Source organism: Pinus tabuliformis, chromosome 3_1, assembly GCF_031772625.1.
Source record: "Pinus tabuliformis cultivar Carrire ecotype Pingquan chromosome 3_1, CPIR1, whole genome shotgun sequence".
NCBI lineage: Eukaryota > Viridiplantae > Streptophyta > Pinopsida > Pinales > Pinaceae > Pinus > Pinus tabuliformis.
Window position 1 is genome coordinate 955,421,115 of NC_142301.1, and position 20,314 is coordinate 955,441,428.

Genomic DNA, 20,314 nt, shown 5'->3' on the forward strand with positions numbered 1-20,314 from the left:
TATTGTAGCTGGATTGGAAATTTGGGAAGCAATATGGCTTTAGAGGCTACTTTTCGGATTTTCTTGATCGAGTGTAGGGGATGACCAAGACAATAGGTTGAAGCACAGTGAGATCCATTGTTGAGACATGATGCAAAAGGAACTAATATGGCTCCAACATTATTAAATAATATAACGGATTGCTTACAAAGCCTCTACCTTAGGTGAAGTCTATATATATACTTCAGGGACAAGTTTGAACTTGTTGAGAATGTTTCTCTCATTGAGAGGGAGTGCTGATGAGATAGCATTGTGGACTAATATTATTCCTCTATCATGTATATTGACTAGAATTAAGGAGAATGGTCCAGTAGAGGACATTCATTCTTCCTATGTCATGTAGATTACCCTAAATTAGGAAGAATGGTCCTGAAAAGGATAGTCATTCTTACAGTGTTAAGTATGACCAAAATTAGGAAGAATGGTCCTAAAGGCCTAGAATTACTTAGATAGAATGTGGTCTTTCAACATCAAGTTCATTAGCATCAGGCCAATAATTACTTAGAAAGATTTTGGTATTTTGGGATTCACCATGTGTCAGGTACCGACCAAGATGATGGTGAACTAAAACTAGTATGTATACCGTGTTTCAAATATACCAAAATTATGGTGACTAGTTGATGCTAATGATGTGCCATGCGTTAGGAGTACTAACCCGAATTACGGTGAGGATACACCATGTGCCAAAGGTATCGATTAGAATTATGGATGATCTATCATGTGTCAGGAGTATCAACCATAATTATGGTGAGAATTCACCACGTGTCAGAGGTGCCGACCAAAATTATGGTAGTCTGTTGATGTTGTTGATCTACCATGTGTCAAAGATGTTTGACTAGATTATGGTAATTGGTTGATGCTATTGATATACCATGTGTCACAATTGTTGACCAAATTATGGTAACTTGTTTTACCATGTGTCACAATGGTTGACCCAATTATGGTACTTGGATTTGTTATAGCCTTTTCTTAGAGAACTATGTCAACACGAGACCATCTGAATAGTCATTATGAATACGTCCCTAGATAAGAGGGAGTGTTGAATTTTTGTAGCTATGGTTGGTTTTCATAATTGTTATATTTTTCATTGATGTATTTGTAAAATATATTATCAGAATACGAAAATCATTTACGACATGTTCTTCATGCCAGTTTTTGAAAAGAGAAAATTTGAATTTTTGGCTCCAAAATAGCCAAGTTGGCCCTCGTCCTAGTTAAGTCAGCCCTAGTATAGATGCACCCATTTGGATAGCTAGTCTACTATATGTATAAGGAATTTGACCTCCTCCAAGTGCGTACATTCAGATATTCTATTCAAGTAAGTAACTTGAATCTCCTAAGGCAACAAGATGAGACGAGTTTGAGGAAGATAGAAATGACCTTTCTTGAGGCAAATAAGTAGTTGATCTAAGGGACGAATTTCAGAGGGTTGCAAGAACAACTTTTTGAGGGTTATAGGACTAAATTTCAGAGAGTTGCAGGATCAAATTTCAAAGGGTGTAGGACCGAATTTTAGAGGCATGTTGTAGGACAAAATTTACTAAGGAAACTACAAGACCAAATTTTTTGAATGGGTAGACTCACGAATTGACTAGGAGGAAGTGCACTAGGGTTGACCTAGATATTTGGTTGGTTGTATTTAACTAATGTATCTTTGTTTAACTTACTGATTTATCTAAGGAAAAGGTTGTTGGGTTTCCCACCATATGGAACTACGGAAGCCCCTATAAAAATAGCCTAAACAACGAAGGTGGGTAGACAACGAATGTTTTTTGAACAGTGTGTATAAAATATACAAATGCACCAGTGCTTTAATATCCATACAAGCACCAATGATTTACTATCCATACAAGCACAAATGTTGAAAATAACATGGTGCACCATCGAAAATTTATTTTTATAAAATAAAAAAACACGATGCACTACATAGCATAATGCATTGGTTCTTGAATAGTCGATAACACCGATGCCCATCATATAGTAAAACGTCTCAGTTCAGACTAGTAAGGAGAATCACTATAATTTTAAATTTCAAGGAAATGTGGTGCTATTTTCCAACGAAGCCCAAATGTGGTATGGTTAATTAAATGGCCCGAGCCATCTTCTAAAGAGAACCACTAGGAAGTTTTCAAATTCTAGAAAAATGGCGGTCCTATAGTAAAAACACTTCACTGGTGTAGTACCTATAGAGAAATGCAACGGGGCGTCTCAAGAAAAGTGCCATGATATTTTTAATTAAAAAAAAAGTGGTTCTTTTGGATATATCTTGCATCGGTGCATTTGGAAAACACATTAGAGGAGGGTTAAATGAAAAAAACCTCCTCGCCGTAATTTTCATTTTTACAATCTACAATGTGGGAGAGATCTAAAGCACCGGTGCCACTCTTTCCACATGCAAGTTCCCTGACGTTGGTGCTTCCCTTTCTCACCATCCGTTCATACTGGTGGCCTGGGTGCAGGTGTAATGGATAATCATTCAAACCCATAAATGATTTCTTCAAGTTCAGGTGGAACTTCTTCTTGGATTTCCTTTGAAGTATCAATCATCTACCTCCAAACTTGGCTATTATGCTAAATTAGCAGAACTGTTTCTTTTACCCACAATATGATAACCTTTTAAAATTCCACGGAATTAAAAGAGCGTTTAAAATTTTTTGTTAACTCCCTATCGTGTCTGCCTTTTCCTTAAATATTTCACACTAACTCTCTGCTGTTGATCTTACCTTTAGATCCGACGGTTGTTGGTTCCTCGATCAACAAAACTAATCGAAAATCCACCACCATTGATCAAAGCACATTTTATCTGACGGTTAACAACGATATCGGACGAGAATCTTGTGCAATGTTTACCCACCTGATAAAGTGGTTTTCTCTCTCCACCGAGTGCTATGTGTCGATCAATTAATGGGATTGCTTAAAATTTCTAAAGATAGCTTACCACTTTTTCTCCACCCGCTAAATAGCTACACTGATAAAACCATTTTTCTTCTTGGACTAACACACGAGCTTCTTGACGTGCAATGACTGTTAGATCTATTGGATCTGTAATTTAGACGGTTCTAGACTCCTTTAGGTTAACACGATTTTGTCAGGTTTCTTTTCTATGTTTTGCCAAGCTTAACATCTCCGCTACATTTAAAATGTCTCAAACCACATTCTCCGATGTTCTTAGAACAGAACCAAATTATTTCAAAACACGGAAAATGCAAGATTGGGCGATACAATGCAAATTTTACATACTCTAATTCAAAAGTTAAACTGGAAATCAACAGAACTCAGAGATATTTCGAAGGAATAAAATTCCTTTGGGATTGACCAATTATATACAAATACACAGAGATACAGTTTCTGTAACTTAATCTTATACGGCCTAATCAAGCCAAATCAGTCAAAAAATCCCTTTACAATCATTCAGAACTTACATAAATACCATTTCATTCTAACAATTATATCCTTAATCAAAGGATCGAATCTATCTAATCTTAGACAATACCTAATTTGGTTGATATTCTCCTCAAGAATCTTAACTAAATCTAAACAACTTGAATTAATTATAAATTCACTCAATCCCTAAATCCTAGCTCAAATCCTATCTAGAAAACTTGTAAATTGACAGCTAAAGGATCCCACTCCTTTGCTTGTAAACTTTTTTTGTATTTTTGGAATAAATTCGAAGCCTTTTGTCTTCAAGCCTCATGCTCCTGCATCACGTACCATGCTCACTGTTTGAGTTTTCAATTTTTTCAAACCATCCTAAAATTTGTTTTTCTCCATTACGTGTCCACAATGCCTCCTTGATGACAAAATGTCTAGGTAATGTCTATGTTTCTTTGTAATTTAATTTTTAGCATATTAGAATTGTAAATTAGGCTATATTTAAATTGTTTTTCAATTATTTTTTTCACCGCACGGTGCATTTGATACGTTTGGCTCATACTGATAGTGGTGTGCCCTGTAAATTTACAGGGTGCACCGTAATTCAGTGCGTGAACATAATGCACCGCTTTTGTTGTGGTGCATTTTGTAAAATAAAATGCATCGAGATCGATGCAACATATTGTACATTGGTGCATCATGCCCGATGCATTTATATTTACCAAACACACCCTAATCTTAATATTTAAAAATATAGCCATAGCTCGGTGCGTTCTATAATTTGAACGTTTCGTAACAGTGTGAAAAGGTAATATATGTGCACCGGCGCACAAGTTTTCCGCACTCAAAAGTTAAAATTGTGAACCAACATCAATGCGCCATACTTATGTGCATACCGAAAGCGGTGCGGTTTTAGGGTAATGCGCATCGACGCCAATGTATGTGTGTGTTTTGTGCTCACCGGTAATTTTTATTTTATTTTTTAATTGAAATTTATGTTTCCATATTTATACATGCATGTTTCATTTCATAAAAAAATTAATTTATGTATCAGGCTGATGCATTTTATATGTCAATCATGTAGCAGATATGTCATCATAGGGAGTAGTAGGCGGACCCATACAATATGATCCGAACATGGAAGGCCAAAGAGAGGGAGAGAGATGTATACCCTCTCTCTATTGCTGCAACGACCTGAACATTCTTGAGGAATGTAGGCATCCTCAAGTACCATGAGGAGGCTACATCCCTTAAGGCGCACTCTTTCTTTCTGGCGCATATGATCCACCAATGGAATGTCCAAGAGAAAGCTTTTCATGTCGGTTCTAGGGCATGTTATAGGCCCACTTAGGAGGACATATACTTTATCACTGGCCTATCCAGGAGAGGGAAGCATTTTCCCTAGTTCCTTGATGTCCCCCATGGAGTTGCAACGAAGAGTCAACTTATGTACACTCTAAGATATGTCAGGCCTCATGTGGTCCATCCATTAGATTTTCGAGTTTGTGGTGGAGAGCTACAAATTTCTTCTTTTGCTGCACAAGAGGTTAGGTGCCTCTCGTTATTAGTCACCACCATTACACACTCTAGTAGTGATGGGAAACACATTAATTTCCCTCTTTTGTATTATGTTGATTCTTTGATTTAGGTGCCACGTTGCATCAGATGGTCTGCCATTTTTTTGAGGTAGTTTTGCATGGCTTTAGATAGATGTCATGCATTGAGACATGGGAGGGAGACCTTCCCTTTTGCTTTTGAGCTTTTTTGTTTATTTTTTGAGAGGTTTCTAGAGACAAGGCCTACATTTGTCTGTTTCCCTCTTAGGCCAATCACTGAGGTCCAAATGTGCATGTGGGGGCAAACGATGCCCAAGGGGGGCCCACCAGAGTTTCCGACCAGTATTTTTTGTAAGGCATTGGTGCAATTATCCAGTGAGGATGACCATGCGTTTGTCACATTGGTGTTTCCATACACGGGGATTTATTGGAGGGGGTATCCCAACATCTTCTTCATAGTGGCTGAGCCTCTAGATGATAAAAGTCATATTAGTGTTTTATTTAAATTAATTAGCTAGTTTCATTTTCTTGTTTTAATGAATTAGAATAAAATTTATTCTAGCACGTTATTTAACTTGTTTTATTAAATTTTTTAATGAAATTGTCTAATTATTTATTTGTACTATATATTTTGTAGATATTGTCACATTTAATGGGGACGTGCCTCCTCTTCCACTAGATGTCAGAGGAGATGCAGAGATGGGTGAGGCCCAAGAGGGTGAGGCACATCCTCAGGGGGGCATGGGTGTCCTAGGCCGTAGGCCTGATCTTTGAGTTTGGATGGACTACTGCGACAAATTGGCTAGAGTTTTATTTGATGTGGGAATCCACCTGTAAGGCCTCAAGATATCATCGCAGATCCTAGTTTCATGGGTTTGTACAAGGACTGTCCGCACAAGATAATGTCTCGTATGCGGCAGATCATTGGAGATAGTAGGGTACTGACATCAATGAGGGATGCAGGCCAACATCATGCAACAGAAGGTAGATTAGATGAGGGTGGTGATGATGATGATCAGGGTGATGAGGGTGGCGATCATGATGCTTTTGGTCGTGCCACCCTATCATATCACGGTAGTCAGGGTGTCAGTGATCCTTATAGTAGTACATTTCCTCGTCAGTCACTTGATGATGAGATGGGAGAGCTAGAGGATGCGCTTCATGTTTCTTCTGATTGAGCATACAAGCCACCTCCTCCACCACCTCAGAGTTCACTAGACCGTGTTCAGGGCGTATATGTAGTTGACCATCCGTCGTCTTCTACTCATGCATACCAGCCACCTCCTTCTCCACCTCAACTAAGTTCGACAGACATTGATAATGCAATAGTTGACCATCAATCATCTTCTATTGTAGACCGTCCTAGCACTACGTTTGTTTTATCAGATATTTGATTGCACTTATTTGACTTGATGTAGTTATTTGACTTGTTATATATATATATATATATATAATTTTTTTTTTTATTCATATTTATGTACTTAATTTATATGTTGGTGTTGATGTGTATATTGTTAGGTCATGTTAGATATGTTCATTTAATGTGCTTGCAGTTAGATGTGTATGTGAATATAGTAGTTATTTGACATGAGATTTATATTAATTTGAGGATGTGTGTGGTGATGATGTTAGATTAAAATGTTTGTGTTTTGTTAGATGTGATCACAATGATGATGCCCTATTAGATTTGTGTGCTAGATAATGATGTTTATATGTGTTAGAGGTGTATATAATTAGATGATGGTAGTGAATTCGAATGTGTATCTTAGATGATGTTTATGATTGTTAGATGGTTATCATCATGATGTTTATTTTTATGAAATAATATTTATTATAAATTGTGTATTGGTGAACTTACATCAAACTTTTATATATGAAATTGATGCAAAATGAATTTAAAAAAATGCAAAGGTACTTTTATAGATTACAAAGTTTAGTATGGTTGATACTATGATTGTAAAGCTAGGCTGATATAAAAAGATTAGGTTGGTATAATATATATGTAGTTGACATTGAAATATTTTATTTATAATTCATATTATCCATATTAAAATGTTAAAATATGCCCCATCATAATATTTTCCTGCATGTATACATTTAAATATTTTTATTATTAATATTTTGTAAAATATTACATATCAAATCCATATTAAACATTAAAAAATTTACAAATATCCCTCATACATTGAATTTGAAAGCAACTATTAATGGAATAAGAATTCTCTCAATCTTTCTCACTAAAGTGAAAATATAAGAAAATTTTCAATTTTAATTACTTTACTTTTCTGTATATAAAGTATCTATAAAATCATGTTATTTAATATGAACACTGAAATATTTTATTTATGGTTGCCAGTGAAATATTTTTTTTTACAAAATATTTATGTTTTAAATATCACATGTAAATGGAACATAGAATGAATTACACGTAATGCAATGTCAATAATACTATTTCTTGTCATCTGAAAAAAATATATTTCTTCCTTGCAGTAAACAGCAAATTATATTTTTTTTACTCATTACATTTCTTCCTCATAGTAAAAGCTAAATTATTTTTTTTAGCTTTATGTTACTTTATATATCTATATAAAGTTATATAAGTTTAAGGTGTAAATTTAAGTATTGTAATTAATTTCTTTTTTTAATTACTATTTTTAATTTGTTAATTTAAATTATTATTTTACTGGTAACGTGATAACATCTCTTCCATGTTGAGTTGTAGAGCACCTCTCAGCACAATTAATTTAGATTTAATATAACTTAAAAAATTCTATTTTTATAAAATTTAATTTATTGCTAAAGTTATGAGATTTTCAAGCAATTTAAATTTAATATTTATTGCAACTCTTACCAATTTAAATTAGAAATTTCTCTCTCTAAAGATGAGGATAAAGAAATGTAACATGATAAGGCTTCATGTGAAGTTACTTGTAGTTGGAGATTTCCTCTATTGGAAGTTCTCCCTTAAAGAGGTAAGTGAATTTTTTTCTAGTAATAAAGATATAACAATTTGATGCTATTTTGGTTCTTTATTTGCTATTGTACTGGTTTAAATTTAACTCTTTTTAATAATAAATATGAGTTAAATAATACAAAAATGATAATAAATTAGATTTAAACTTTTGACAAATAATATATTTGATTATTTCTTAATGAACAACTCATAAAATATTATTTTTTCCACATACTTATCACGAGATAGTCACTAAAATTCATGTTTTTCACATTTCTCCTAGCTAATATTACATCATGTTCACAATGATAAAGACATGTCTAATTTAAATAACTTAGTTATAAATACATAAAAATATATATATTTATTTCACATGAGCTAAAAAGGAGATAAAAAAGGCATCACCAAGTCTATTTAAAAGTCCAACAAATTCCTCTTAATCACCATTACAAATACGGTGAGCTTTATATGTTCCTATTTGAGAAGGGTTGCGACCTTGAATCCTTATCATCATAGATAATGTACTCAATTAGAAATAAATAGTTTTAAGTACTGTGCAAATGTTTCCACTGCAAAAAACATGTAAAAACATTTGTCAATCTTACCAATTATATTATAAAATGTCAACAAGACGAATAAAAAAAATAATATAATTAGCAAAATAATGACAACAAAAACATACAACAATAGTATAAATGATGAAATAACAAGTACATATCACTCTCCATTGTCATCACCTTGATTAGCTTCCCCACTTGGTGTGATAACACTGTTGGTCTCAAAAATATGGTTTGATTTAGGGTCATGTCTTAATATGAACCACCAATCCCTATCCAACACATCTGGGTAAAAAAGCACTTGGTTTCAGTGTTTGGGAAAACATAAGGCTCCCTAGCTTCATGCCACATCTTTCTAGAGTTGATAGATATCAACCCACTATCACAATAATCCTTTACATTATTTCGATCAAAGGTGTTCCACCACTTGGACCTAAAAATAACACATTGGAACAAAGAGATGTCCACTTGAATGATCTCTTGCATCTTTCCAATGTAACCTAATGTCCCCTACATTAGATTTTGATCGCGGTAGCTAGCACAACTAGATTGGTCAAACTCGACTTCCACTCCACATTCTTGTGTCATGCATCCATCATCGACATCCTTCGTGTGAAAATGATTTCCATATGCCCACATAGATGAGAACAAATGCACCTATAATCATAGTGTCATGTGTTTAATAACCTGAACATAATATATATATATACATATATACAATTCAATGGTGTAGCATGAAGTTAAAATTGTACAAAAATAGAATATAATTACTGAGTTTCTGCATACAATCCCTGTGTTTAGCACATCCTCTTCAACACACAAGTAACAACCAGATGCACCATATTTATCTCTGGCTTGATCAACAACCCAACTGTTACGACATCCCATTGGCATATTTTCTTTTAAATGATCAGATAAGGCACACTTGTTTAAATTCTTCTCTTCGTATAATGCGACCAATGGTTGTTTCGCTGCCATATTGTAAAGAATGAATTTGTTGATGGTTTCAATTTCTGAATTCACTGATGATCAAATCAAACCAACATAATATATGTGTGTGTGTGTGTGAGAGAGAGAGATCAAAGTATTAATTAATATGAAGTTCAATGTGAATAATTAAGTTGTGTAGTAATTTGACAAATGATAAGCCTGCACTTACTCTTTATCATGCGCCTCTTTCCATTTGTTTCAAGAACCTCCCATTCTCTTTTCTCTTCATCCCTTTCATCGTCCCAAATTTCTAAACCTAGTGTGTTATCGATCTGCTTGATGTACTCACTGACACAATAGAAAGACTCATATGATATATACGCCTCTACTATAGACCCCTCGGGTTTTTCCCTTTTTCAAATAAAAGCTTTCAATTTCTTCATGTACCTCTCTAAGAAGAATATCCAATGACAATAGATGATCCCAACTGATTTAACCTCATCTACTAGGTGAATTAGAAGATGAACCTACAAGTCCATGAAACTTGTCGACAACTCCTTCTCAAACATACAAACAATCTCAACTATCTCTTGACGCCACCGTGGAATGTTAGCAATACGAATCTCGTTTGATGTGATTCAGCATAGAAATGTAAATAATTTAAATATGGCACATCGTAGGTCTTGGGGGAAGACATGGTTCATACACCCATGCATGAGCAGAGGATAATGACATTGCACAGTAAATAATACATTATACAAAAATTAATTTTGAAATATCACATTACATAAAAATAAAAAAATAATAAAAGCATGTTTTTGACATATGTACTCTTAGAAGGTTCAAATGGTCATGCGATTTCAACCCCGAAAAATGATCTTCCACAATGAAGAAACATCATTGTGAAGACCCATATAAAGAAGGAACCCTCATACTCATTATAAATTCCTTTTCCAAAAAAGGATCACCCTTCTTTAAAATCCATGGGACATCTCCTTCTTTGGAAGACCAAGAGGGACCAACCTATCTTCCAGTTTCTTGTCTTGGCCAATGTTTCTTTCTAATTTTTGAAGAAATAATATCTCGATAGATTGAGTTTTTCACCTTTGTCCTGAGGATGAACCAAATTAGATGGTTCGAAACGTCGACCATAAATTAATGACGTGATAAATCTGAAAGACAATCTCATGATCAATATGGATCACAAAAGTCTAAGATCAAGAAATAAGATCTCTCCTAATAGCCAATGGTGTCACTTTCTTTCGATGATATGTGCCTCCACAAATATGACGAAACACTTTTAAATATATGCATGGGATCTAGTAAGTGGAAAATCTTAATATGCTCCCAATATGGGAGCTCATAAAAGATAGATTTACTTTTCATCCCAATGGGAAATTTCTCAAGATACGTGTCAAATAATTTTGGATCATCGAACATAGGCTCTCCATTTGAATCGAAAATTTCTGCAAACTCCTTCTCCTTCTCTTTCTCATATGCACTAATTCATTCAATTGGTGTCATTATTACATGCCTTTGGGTTCTCTTTGGTTTAGAATTGAAAGAAAAGGTTGCTCTTCTATAAGGGTGTTCTTCTAGGAGGAATACCTTGGAGAAATGATACACTGGATTTCGTAGGTGGTCGAACCACTTAGCCTTCAGAGAAGTTCCACAACATTTACATCCATAATACCATTTTGTTACAAGACCTACAAAATTATAGTATACAGGCTGAAACATTAGCGACCATGAAGATTTGAACAATTGCAGCGAATTAAATTAATATGCGAAACAATATTGTTACTAAACATATCAATAAGAATGTAATTTACAAGAGAAAACTCCTAATTAGCCTAGATAAGCATGTATGGTGTAAGCACATATGCCATATAACATAAAAATCCTCTCTTTTGCGATGGGTATTAATACATTGTACACATGTATCCCTTCCCATAATTACTTCAATTCATCTACCAATGGTTGTAAGTAGACATCCATATTCTTCACTTGTCTTTTACCAGGGACTATGAGAGCTAACATAAGATGTTCATTCTTCATGGAAAACCATCAGGAGATATTGTTATTGATCACTACTATAGGCCAAATAGAATAGTTAGTGTTTTGGAGGGAATAAGGGTTGATGCCATCCATCTCTATGTTGAGTCGCAGACTTCGTAATTCATCCTTGAACTTTTTAGGCCATGTATCCTCTATCTGTTTCATGACAATTGATTTATTAGGATTCACATAAATCTTGACTCACTTCTGTGTGAGGCATGCCATCCCTGCAACATAGCTAATTCTTTGCAACAAAAGAGTCTTTGAATCCTTGGGATTATAGGCATGTGCCTCAATATCTTATGAGGAGGACCATGTGATTTACCATTTTTTTTTAATTACGGTACCTATCATGCCCACATTTCAGACATATCTCTTTTTCTACATATTCTCCTATATATAGAATATAATCATTCAGACATGCATGATATGATATGTATTCAACACCCAAAATTTTTAACAACTACTTTGCCTCTTCACAGCTACCCGACAAGACATTATCACTTGGAAGAACCTTATCTTTGAATATCCTGCATTTGGTGGGGAATATAATTATACAATGTCAATATTTAACATTCATAAAATCAACCATTTTTTAATTTGATTGTCTAATAAAACATAAGGAAGTTGATCGATCATGCAAGTTAATTACCTCAATATTGTCGAGAAACATGTATTCGACATGCCAAACGTTTCTTTCACATCGTACAACAACATCATTGTCCCCAGTTGGGTAGATTTTGAATTGCTACCATGTCCAAAGAGAGGGGTGGTGGAAGAAAATTTCATGATTTTGAATAAAGTATCAATGATATGAGCATCATCCCCTAGCTCATCGTTCTAGAATTCATCTAACAACATTGCCTCCATGGCAATCGAATCCTGTAAGTAATCATCCATTCCAACCTCCATTTGATTGCCTCCTGCATTGCCAACTTGTGATGAAGAACTACTATTGTTGTAGTCATTCCTAATTGGTGAATCTGTATGTAGTGGGAATTGAATAGGTAGTTTATTCAACCATTCTTTGTGTTCTTCCTCTCCGATTCTTGCTTTTAATGCAACCTTCTCTCGAGTTGACATTGTAGTGGGGTGCTCCAGAAGATGGTAGGTAGGTTGCTCATCATTAATAGAATCCTAATTTCAAATTTTTTTGAATGTCATTAGTACAATATCAATGATATTAGTAAGAACATCAATGCAATTGGTTTTGAAATTACATTATGCCAAACAATTATTACCATAGTTGATCTAGGATTTTGGGTGGAAGACGACATGTTCCAATTATTACCAACTTCTTGCGATATGCTGCTCCTGATAAGAGCTTCTGGCATTTTTGAAAATAATATGGAGTAATGTTTTCTGCATCTGAACTCGATTCTGAATTAGGTTCCTACAAATTTCGATACATTTTTATTCAAATTGACATGCATTAAAAAAAAGCAATTAAATAATAAAAATATAAATAAATTCTAAACTTAGGAAAATTCTTTCGGTAGAAATCACATAAGAGAAATTTTTGGCCGATGCGTTTCAAAGCCAAAAAATTCTCTTATGTGATTTCTACCGAAAGACTTTTCTTTATTCATTATGGATCACAGAAGCCTGAATTCAGGAAAAAAAAAATCTGAACTTACTAGAGATGGAAAGGAAGAACTTCCTGAAGGACTTTGATCGACAATATGGAACGAGATGAAATTTGAAGAATTGACCATTTGTAGATATTATTGAGATTTTATCCCTACATTTGAGAAAAACAAAAAATAAAAATTTGTGTGCATATCTAAGATTATTCTCGAGAACCATATAACCACAATTTAAATTTCAATATAGTTTTCAAACAATTTTTCAAGAATAAGTCGACTTTAAGCAAAAAATGTATACTATGAACCACTGTAATTCATGTGGATGCATCTTAAAGGATAATTTGAGATTAATATGTCATTTTATGTGAAAATAAAATTTCAGATAGTTTTTAAACCAAACTGGTGCACTTATCATAACAAAGCACACCGATGCGTTTAAATAATACCAGCATTGGGGTGTTTAAATAATACCCACATCAGTTTCCAACATTCCATATATATATATATTTTATCATATCGTTTCTCTTCTACAAAACCACATATATGCGTTTAAAAAAAACAGCACTGCTATGCACTTGTTTCCCAAATTTTAAAAATAAAAACAAATTCAACCAACTCGATGCTCTTATAACAATTAGAATATGGGTGATTTTAAATAGAAACCACACTGTTGTGTTAAAAAAAATAATCGCACCATTTCGGGATTGCGAAAATAATAAAATATTGTATCTTGTCGGTGTGTTGAAAAACTTTTTCGCCCAGAAAATGTTTGTGTGCTTTTTTTATAAATGCACCAGTATGCTTGACGCACCGATGTGCAGATAAATTGAAAAAAAGAATGCAATTTTTTTTTTAATATTTTTTTTTTGTAAGCTTCGGTAGGACCTTCTCATTTTCGAGTTTTTACATGTCCATTATTCACCCCATTTCTGGGGAGGGTAGCACAAGAATCGAACCCAAGATCTCCGGTTCGGTGAGACTTTATTCCACTGCCATTGCCACTTGAGCTACCCCTTGCTGAGAATATTTTATTTTATTATTATTTTTTTTAATATTAAAAAAACAAGTAGAAATTGATTTTTCGAAATATAATTTCATAAAGTGTTTTAAATAGTAAAAGGTTATTCACCATTTCATTATTTTACCCAAAATTTCAAGTGAGTGATTTTCAATAGAGACATACCAGGAGCAATATGCAATAGTAGAATACTTTGGAGCAATAGAACTATTCAGAATATAAGAAGCTAAAAGATATGGTGATTTTGTCAAAAAAAAAATGCATAATACTTTTTTTTATTATTATTATATATTTTATTGTTTATTTTACTAATAAAAAATTTTACAATTTCTGTTAGGGTTTAATTAAAAGAGAGATCATTTGCAAGAGAGACATACTCAAAGAACTTTAGAGCTTCAAAATATTTTGGATTCGCCTAAAGATCAAAAGTTGAAAGGTATGGTGATTCACTCAAAACCCCAGATAGCAAGAATCTTAAATTACTCAGTTAAAATATTTTACAATTTCTATTAGATTTATTCACAATTCAGAAAAAGAAAATTAAAAATCCTGTATAATAAAAAATTTACTATAGATTTTACTAGTAATTTTTTTTACAATTTGCTTTCCTATTTAAGTTTAATTAAAATTCAGTCAAAAAACAAAAAAACTCAATATTTACCTTAAACTCTTGTTTCTTCTTGCAAAATTTCACCTTAGGTTTTAACTTCCTTTACCAATTCATAATTAGGGGTTTTCAATTAAGAGATTTTAGATTTAATGGGTTTGTGTAGTTATTATATAGGGCATTTGACATGTATAGTAGGGGAATCAATTTTTGAATTAAATCCAAACCCTATGGGATGCCTTTGTTTTTTTTTTAAACGATTATATATTCCACGGTGCGCCCTCTGTAATATGATGCATCGATGCTCCCTGTGTAATACAATGCACCTACATATTAGAACACTTGATTCTGTCTAGTCTGTTAATCATTGCTCCTTGTGTAATATAACTCACAAATACACCTCTTCCAAATAAAATTGTTAAAACATTTCAATGTGTTTATCCTTAAAAATAACACAGTAATAATTTAAAATTATTTTTAAAAAATCAATTTTCCATGACAGTGGGTCTGAACAATTAAAGCACAATGTGTTTAATGTTCTAAACACACCGGTGTGTTTATTTAGATAAACACACTAGTTACCAGAGCATTTTTGGCTGAAAATTATTTGATTTATTTGTAAAATATATTTAATGACTTTTATATTGAACTCTACAAGTTGTATATTGATAAAATATATCTTAGAAGGTCTCAAGTAACAAAAATGTTGATTGACACTGATAGCACATCAAAAAAAGTAGAAGAAGACAAGTTCTTTGTAAATTCTTTACAAAATTAACATGTTTGAGATATATGTAAGTTTAACTAATATGTATTACTTGGTGTGTGTCATGCAAAGCCACAAAATGAATATGGTCAATAACAATTTTTCTAATATAAGAGAAGAAGAGCGTAAAAGCTTGATAGAAAAATTATCAGGTGAATGAAAAAATACTATTCAATATGAGTTTTTTTTTTTTAATAATATACTTAAGAATATTAGATAACATGTTTCAAACAATCTATAAACTACAGGAAGCGTTTCTAGAGAAATGATCAATGAGGCATGTCAGACTTGCAATAACAAAAATATACAACAACAAAAAAAGAATCATTCAAAAGGTAATATTCCTAATTGTATAAAATGATTTTTTAGAATTATAAGTACATATTACTATAAACCATTAATTTTTTTAATATCAATTTTGTTATATTTAGTTTTCATATATCATTATAAAAATAGTTTATTAATTTTTTCAGTAAGAATATGAAAATCCCAAATGAACAAAGAAATGATATGTAAAACATGCCAATTTGAATGTCCAAAAAAGTGTATAAGGAGATGGTCAAAGAAATGAATATAATTGCATCAGAGGAAGAGCAATCTCAACAATGCCGTGCTTCAAATATATGCAATCGTGATTGAATTTGTACATATAAAATAATAATTTAGCATTAATATTTATTTTCAAGTATTTTCTTGTAGAAAAGAAAACAATATGGAACTCATTTAGTGCATAAAATAGGATGACAATGAAGAAAAGGGTTGATTTCAAAAGTTTGTGAGTAATTGTTAATATTTCCTTATAACAACTCAAGGTTCCATTTGTGTATATTTTAAGTTTTTTATAGCAACCATCCTTGAATGTTTTCAAATAGGTGCTAACATACAAAGAAGAGCCATTAGAAGAATTGATTGAAATTAGGTTAAATAACGATCGTGAGTGTATGTTGGCATATCAAAAATTAATTGTGGAATTTGTAAGTATCTATGTTGTTTTAATTCTTTGAGTTTATAATTAATAGAACAAAAAAATCCTTTATATTAAATGTATTATTTATTATGAGGTATACAACTTGTAGGAAACAAAGTATGGAACTATGCTACCAAAAGAGTTGGTGAAAGAAGGCATGAGATTTGGTTTTGAAAGAATGTGTATAATTCAAGAGTCACTTCTTGCTATGGTACATTGATTTTTGATTTATATTGATGTATTTTGTTTATTTTAATTTTCATTATTGTCAACAATGTAGATACACTCATTACACTTGATTTTTATCTTTGCAGATGGAACTGCAAGTTCAAGAAGACAAAAACAATCAATGAAATCAACAAAACATTTCTCCAAATAACCCAATTCATGGAAGTAACTTGAGTAATGACAACAACTCCAACAAAGAATGGTGATGATTTGGATATCAATGCAACCTGTTGTATTTTTTGAAATAATTGTTTGTGAAAATCAAAGATTTTGTTCAATGTAATGGACATAGTGTCCCAATTGAAAGACAACGTGTTATCAATAACAATCCAATTTTGTATGAAAAGAGCCTTTTATTGACATATAATAAAATTAATTTTAATTTATTCTATTATGTTATCCAATGTCTCCATGAAATGTTACACCATTGATTAAATATATGGATGATTAAATATTATAATGAAGAGATGTGAAATATGATAATATGACAAATTATTCCAAACATCATATACAAATGCAATAATTCGATTAACTTATATGAATACTATTATAAGATATATGTCGATATTTCGATGAATAATGGATTAAAAAATTTACAATAATTGCACTGTCACAGGTTGATATTTCCAAAAAAGAGAAAATATCATTCAAAAAACTGGTGTGTCTATAACATATAAAAACATCGGTGCATTTATTTTATATAAAATCACCGTGGCAATGTCTTTTTGCATGCCCAATTCCTTTAAAGAAAATGAGAGCACAGGTGTGTTTATTCCTTCAAGCACCGATCATGTTTGAGATTAACACCCTAGTGCATTGTGATTCTTAACGCACCAATGCTTTCATATAACTAACTTCCCTGTCCTACAAAATATTATTTCTAGCCTGGTGCTTTAAGAGAACTAACAACACCAGTCCTGTTGTATAACTAATGCACTAGGGCCTTTGTACTGATGATATGCATCGACATTGCAAGTTTAAAAAAAGAACTAGCACAATAATTAATTTTTGCGTGCACTAGTGTCATTCCTTAGATGAACGCCCTGGGGCTTTTGTATATCTTAGCACTAGTGCTGTATATATTATGCACCTGTATTATTTGCATACAATGCCTCGATGCTTTTAGTTATGTATGTTTCCCGATGCTTTTATGTATGTAGTTCACCGATGCTAGTTGTTCCATTAAGGACACTGGAAAAAAAACATCTGCTAGAACCTTTGGCCACCCATATTTTTTCAAATGTAATGAAGTTCCGTTAAAACCTCCTCTATCCCAAACAAATGTTTTAGCAGATGTTTTTTTTACAATTTTTGCCAATTTATAACATTAAATACCTCCGTTATAACCTCTGGTAGAAAGTATTTTCCTTGTAGTGTGGGTTTTCCCTAGGTAAATTGTTTATGTTCTTAATTTGGCTATTTCTTTATGATCCTAATTTTTACAGTTAAATATCTTCCATATAATTGTTTTATGATGAAATTGAATAATTAAGAATTATATTAAGAACCCATACGAAGTAATTATCAGATAAGAATATCCATAAAAACTCAACAAGTCCTTCTAGATGTTTACAAGAGGAAATTCTTATGAATTGTGAGCATAAGAACATGAAAAAACAATACATTGAGCTATTTGGGAGTCTTTTAGAATAGAGAGTCCACGAGGAGTTGAGATTTTGAAGCCAAGTTATGATATGTTTCTCATTCTTGCTTTTCTTTTTTGGATTTCGTACCTCTCGTGAGAGGTATTTCCCTTGGATTTTAGGAGAGGGATTTTCTAGCATTGCATCTTGTGCATGAATTTGAATGAGAAGCTCTAATTCCCATAAATTTTTGGTAAAAATTTGGTGTATATCTCTTCATATCCACAAGAGCAGAGGGTGTCAATGCCAATGTTCTTTCCAGAAAACATGACTCTAAATCTGGAGAGGCAACCTATGGAGAGGCATGTTCTTCATTCTCCACTGACACTTCTTTATTTCCCTAATCCTCATTTTTGGTTTCATCTAGAGGGGTATCTTCGTCTTGTTCTAGATCTTGAAGAGCCTCAACATAATTTTCAATGAAGGAAGGATATGGCATTGGATTTGCTTCAACATATTTCTTTGGGGCTACAACCTTGTTTTGTTGATTCCTTCTTAGCTTTTGTGTTGGTTGGAAACTAACATCTTTAGAAAGAGGGGCTTTGACCTACTCATCTTTTTTTGGTTGGGGTGAGTTTTGGCAAAGTGCCCATGAGTATGACAATCATTGTACTTGAAAGGAATCTGCTCATATTCCAATTCTTGGATATGGATCCATTCTCCTAGATTTATCTTTAGGGCCTATGGTAATGAAGGTTTACCTAAACAAGATGCAAGCATAAGAAAATTGACCTCCTTTTGGTTATGCTTTATCCAGATAGCAGCCAAACTTGTTTGCAATGTCTTTTAGTGCATTAGGCTCTGAAATATGAAGAGAGAGGTGTAGCAGCTAGACCCACACTGACACAAAGGTAATATCAGAATCTTGATTGAAATCCAAAGTCCATGGAGCATGATAAGTCTCACATTACTAATATTAAATAATAAATAATTATAAAAATAAGCTAAATTAAAATTTTATTTTAAATTCTTATTAATAATTATAAAAATAACAGAAAAATTTACATTTAAAAAAACAAATGTAACAAGATTCTTAACCATGAAGATTTAATCTCACTTTACTATAGAGATTATTAACTTGTAAATAATTTTTGTTACAATATCATGGGCCAATACCATGACCTACCATGGTTTAACAATACTACATACCTAAAAAAAAATTCATTTCATATAATACATTTTTTCATATAATTGTAAAAAAGTGCAATTCATTTTTCCATATCATCCACATTGTAGTTTTTGAATAGGATTCTAATGAGAAATGAGAAATATTCAATGAAAAATAGCACTAGGAATTTGGAAGGCAATTATAGAGATGATTTTTTCTAAATTAACATTGAATGGTGAAAATTAAAAGTGAAGATGACAATTAAGTATATCTGCAACATTAATATCCAATTATAGCTCCAATGTAGGGGTGGTAGGAGGGGGAGGGATCCTATGGGATCTCATTGAACATTAAGAAGTTAAATTTGCATGCGGTTTGGGGAAAGAAACCAATAACATGGTGGAATTGTATGGTATTCTCCTAGGTTTGTCCTTAACCAAGGACCTAAGGATCTCTAGAATAACTATTATTAGAGACTCTCTCTCATATCTATTAATATTTCACCAAGCAACACACATTCCAAATCCAACAAGCTCAATCTACTTTTGTAAATGATCAAGAGCATCTTGGAAGTCTTCCATCATAAAAGCTTTTATCACATCCTAAGAAGTTAGAATAAAATGGAAAACCAACAAGCTAATCAAGCCTGCAATCTAGAGAAAGGACAAATAGAAGTTAGTGGGAAAATAAAAATCCCATGAATTGTTAATGGCCATAAGGGATTGTTAATGGCAATCGTATATCTCTCTAAGTCTATTGATCTCAAACTCTATAGAGCCAATGGGTACAATCATAATTTAACTCTCAAATCCAAGGACATGATTGCAATTGGGTGCAATCAATGTCATTTGATGCGAGTCTCTTAATTGGATAAGGTTTATTATGGGAAGGAGTATTGGGGCAACATGATAGCCACACACCCT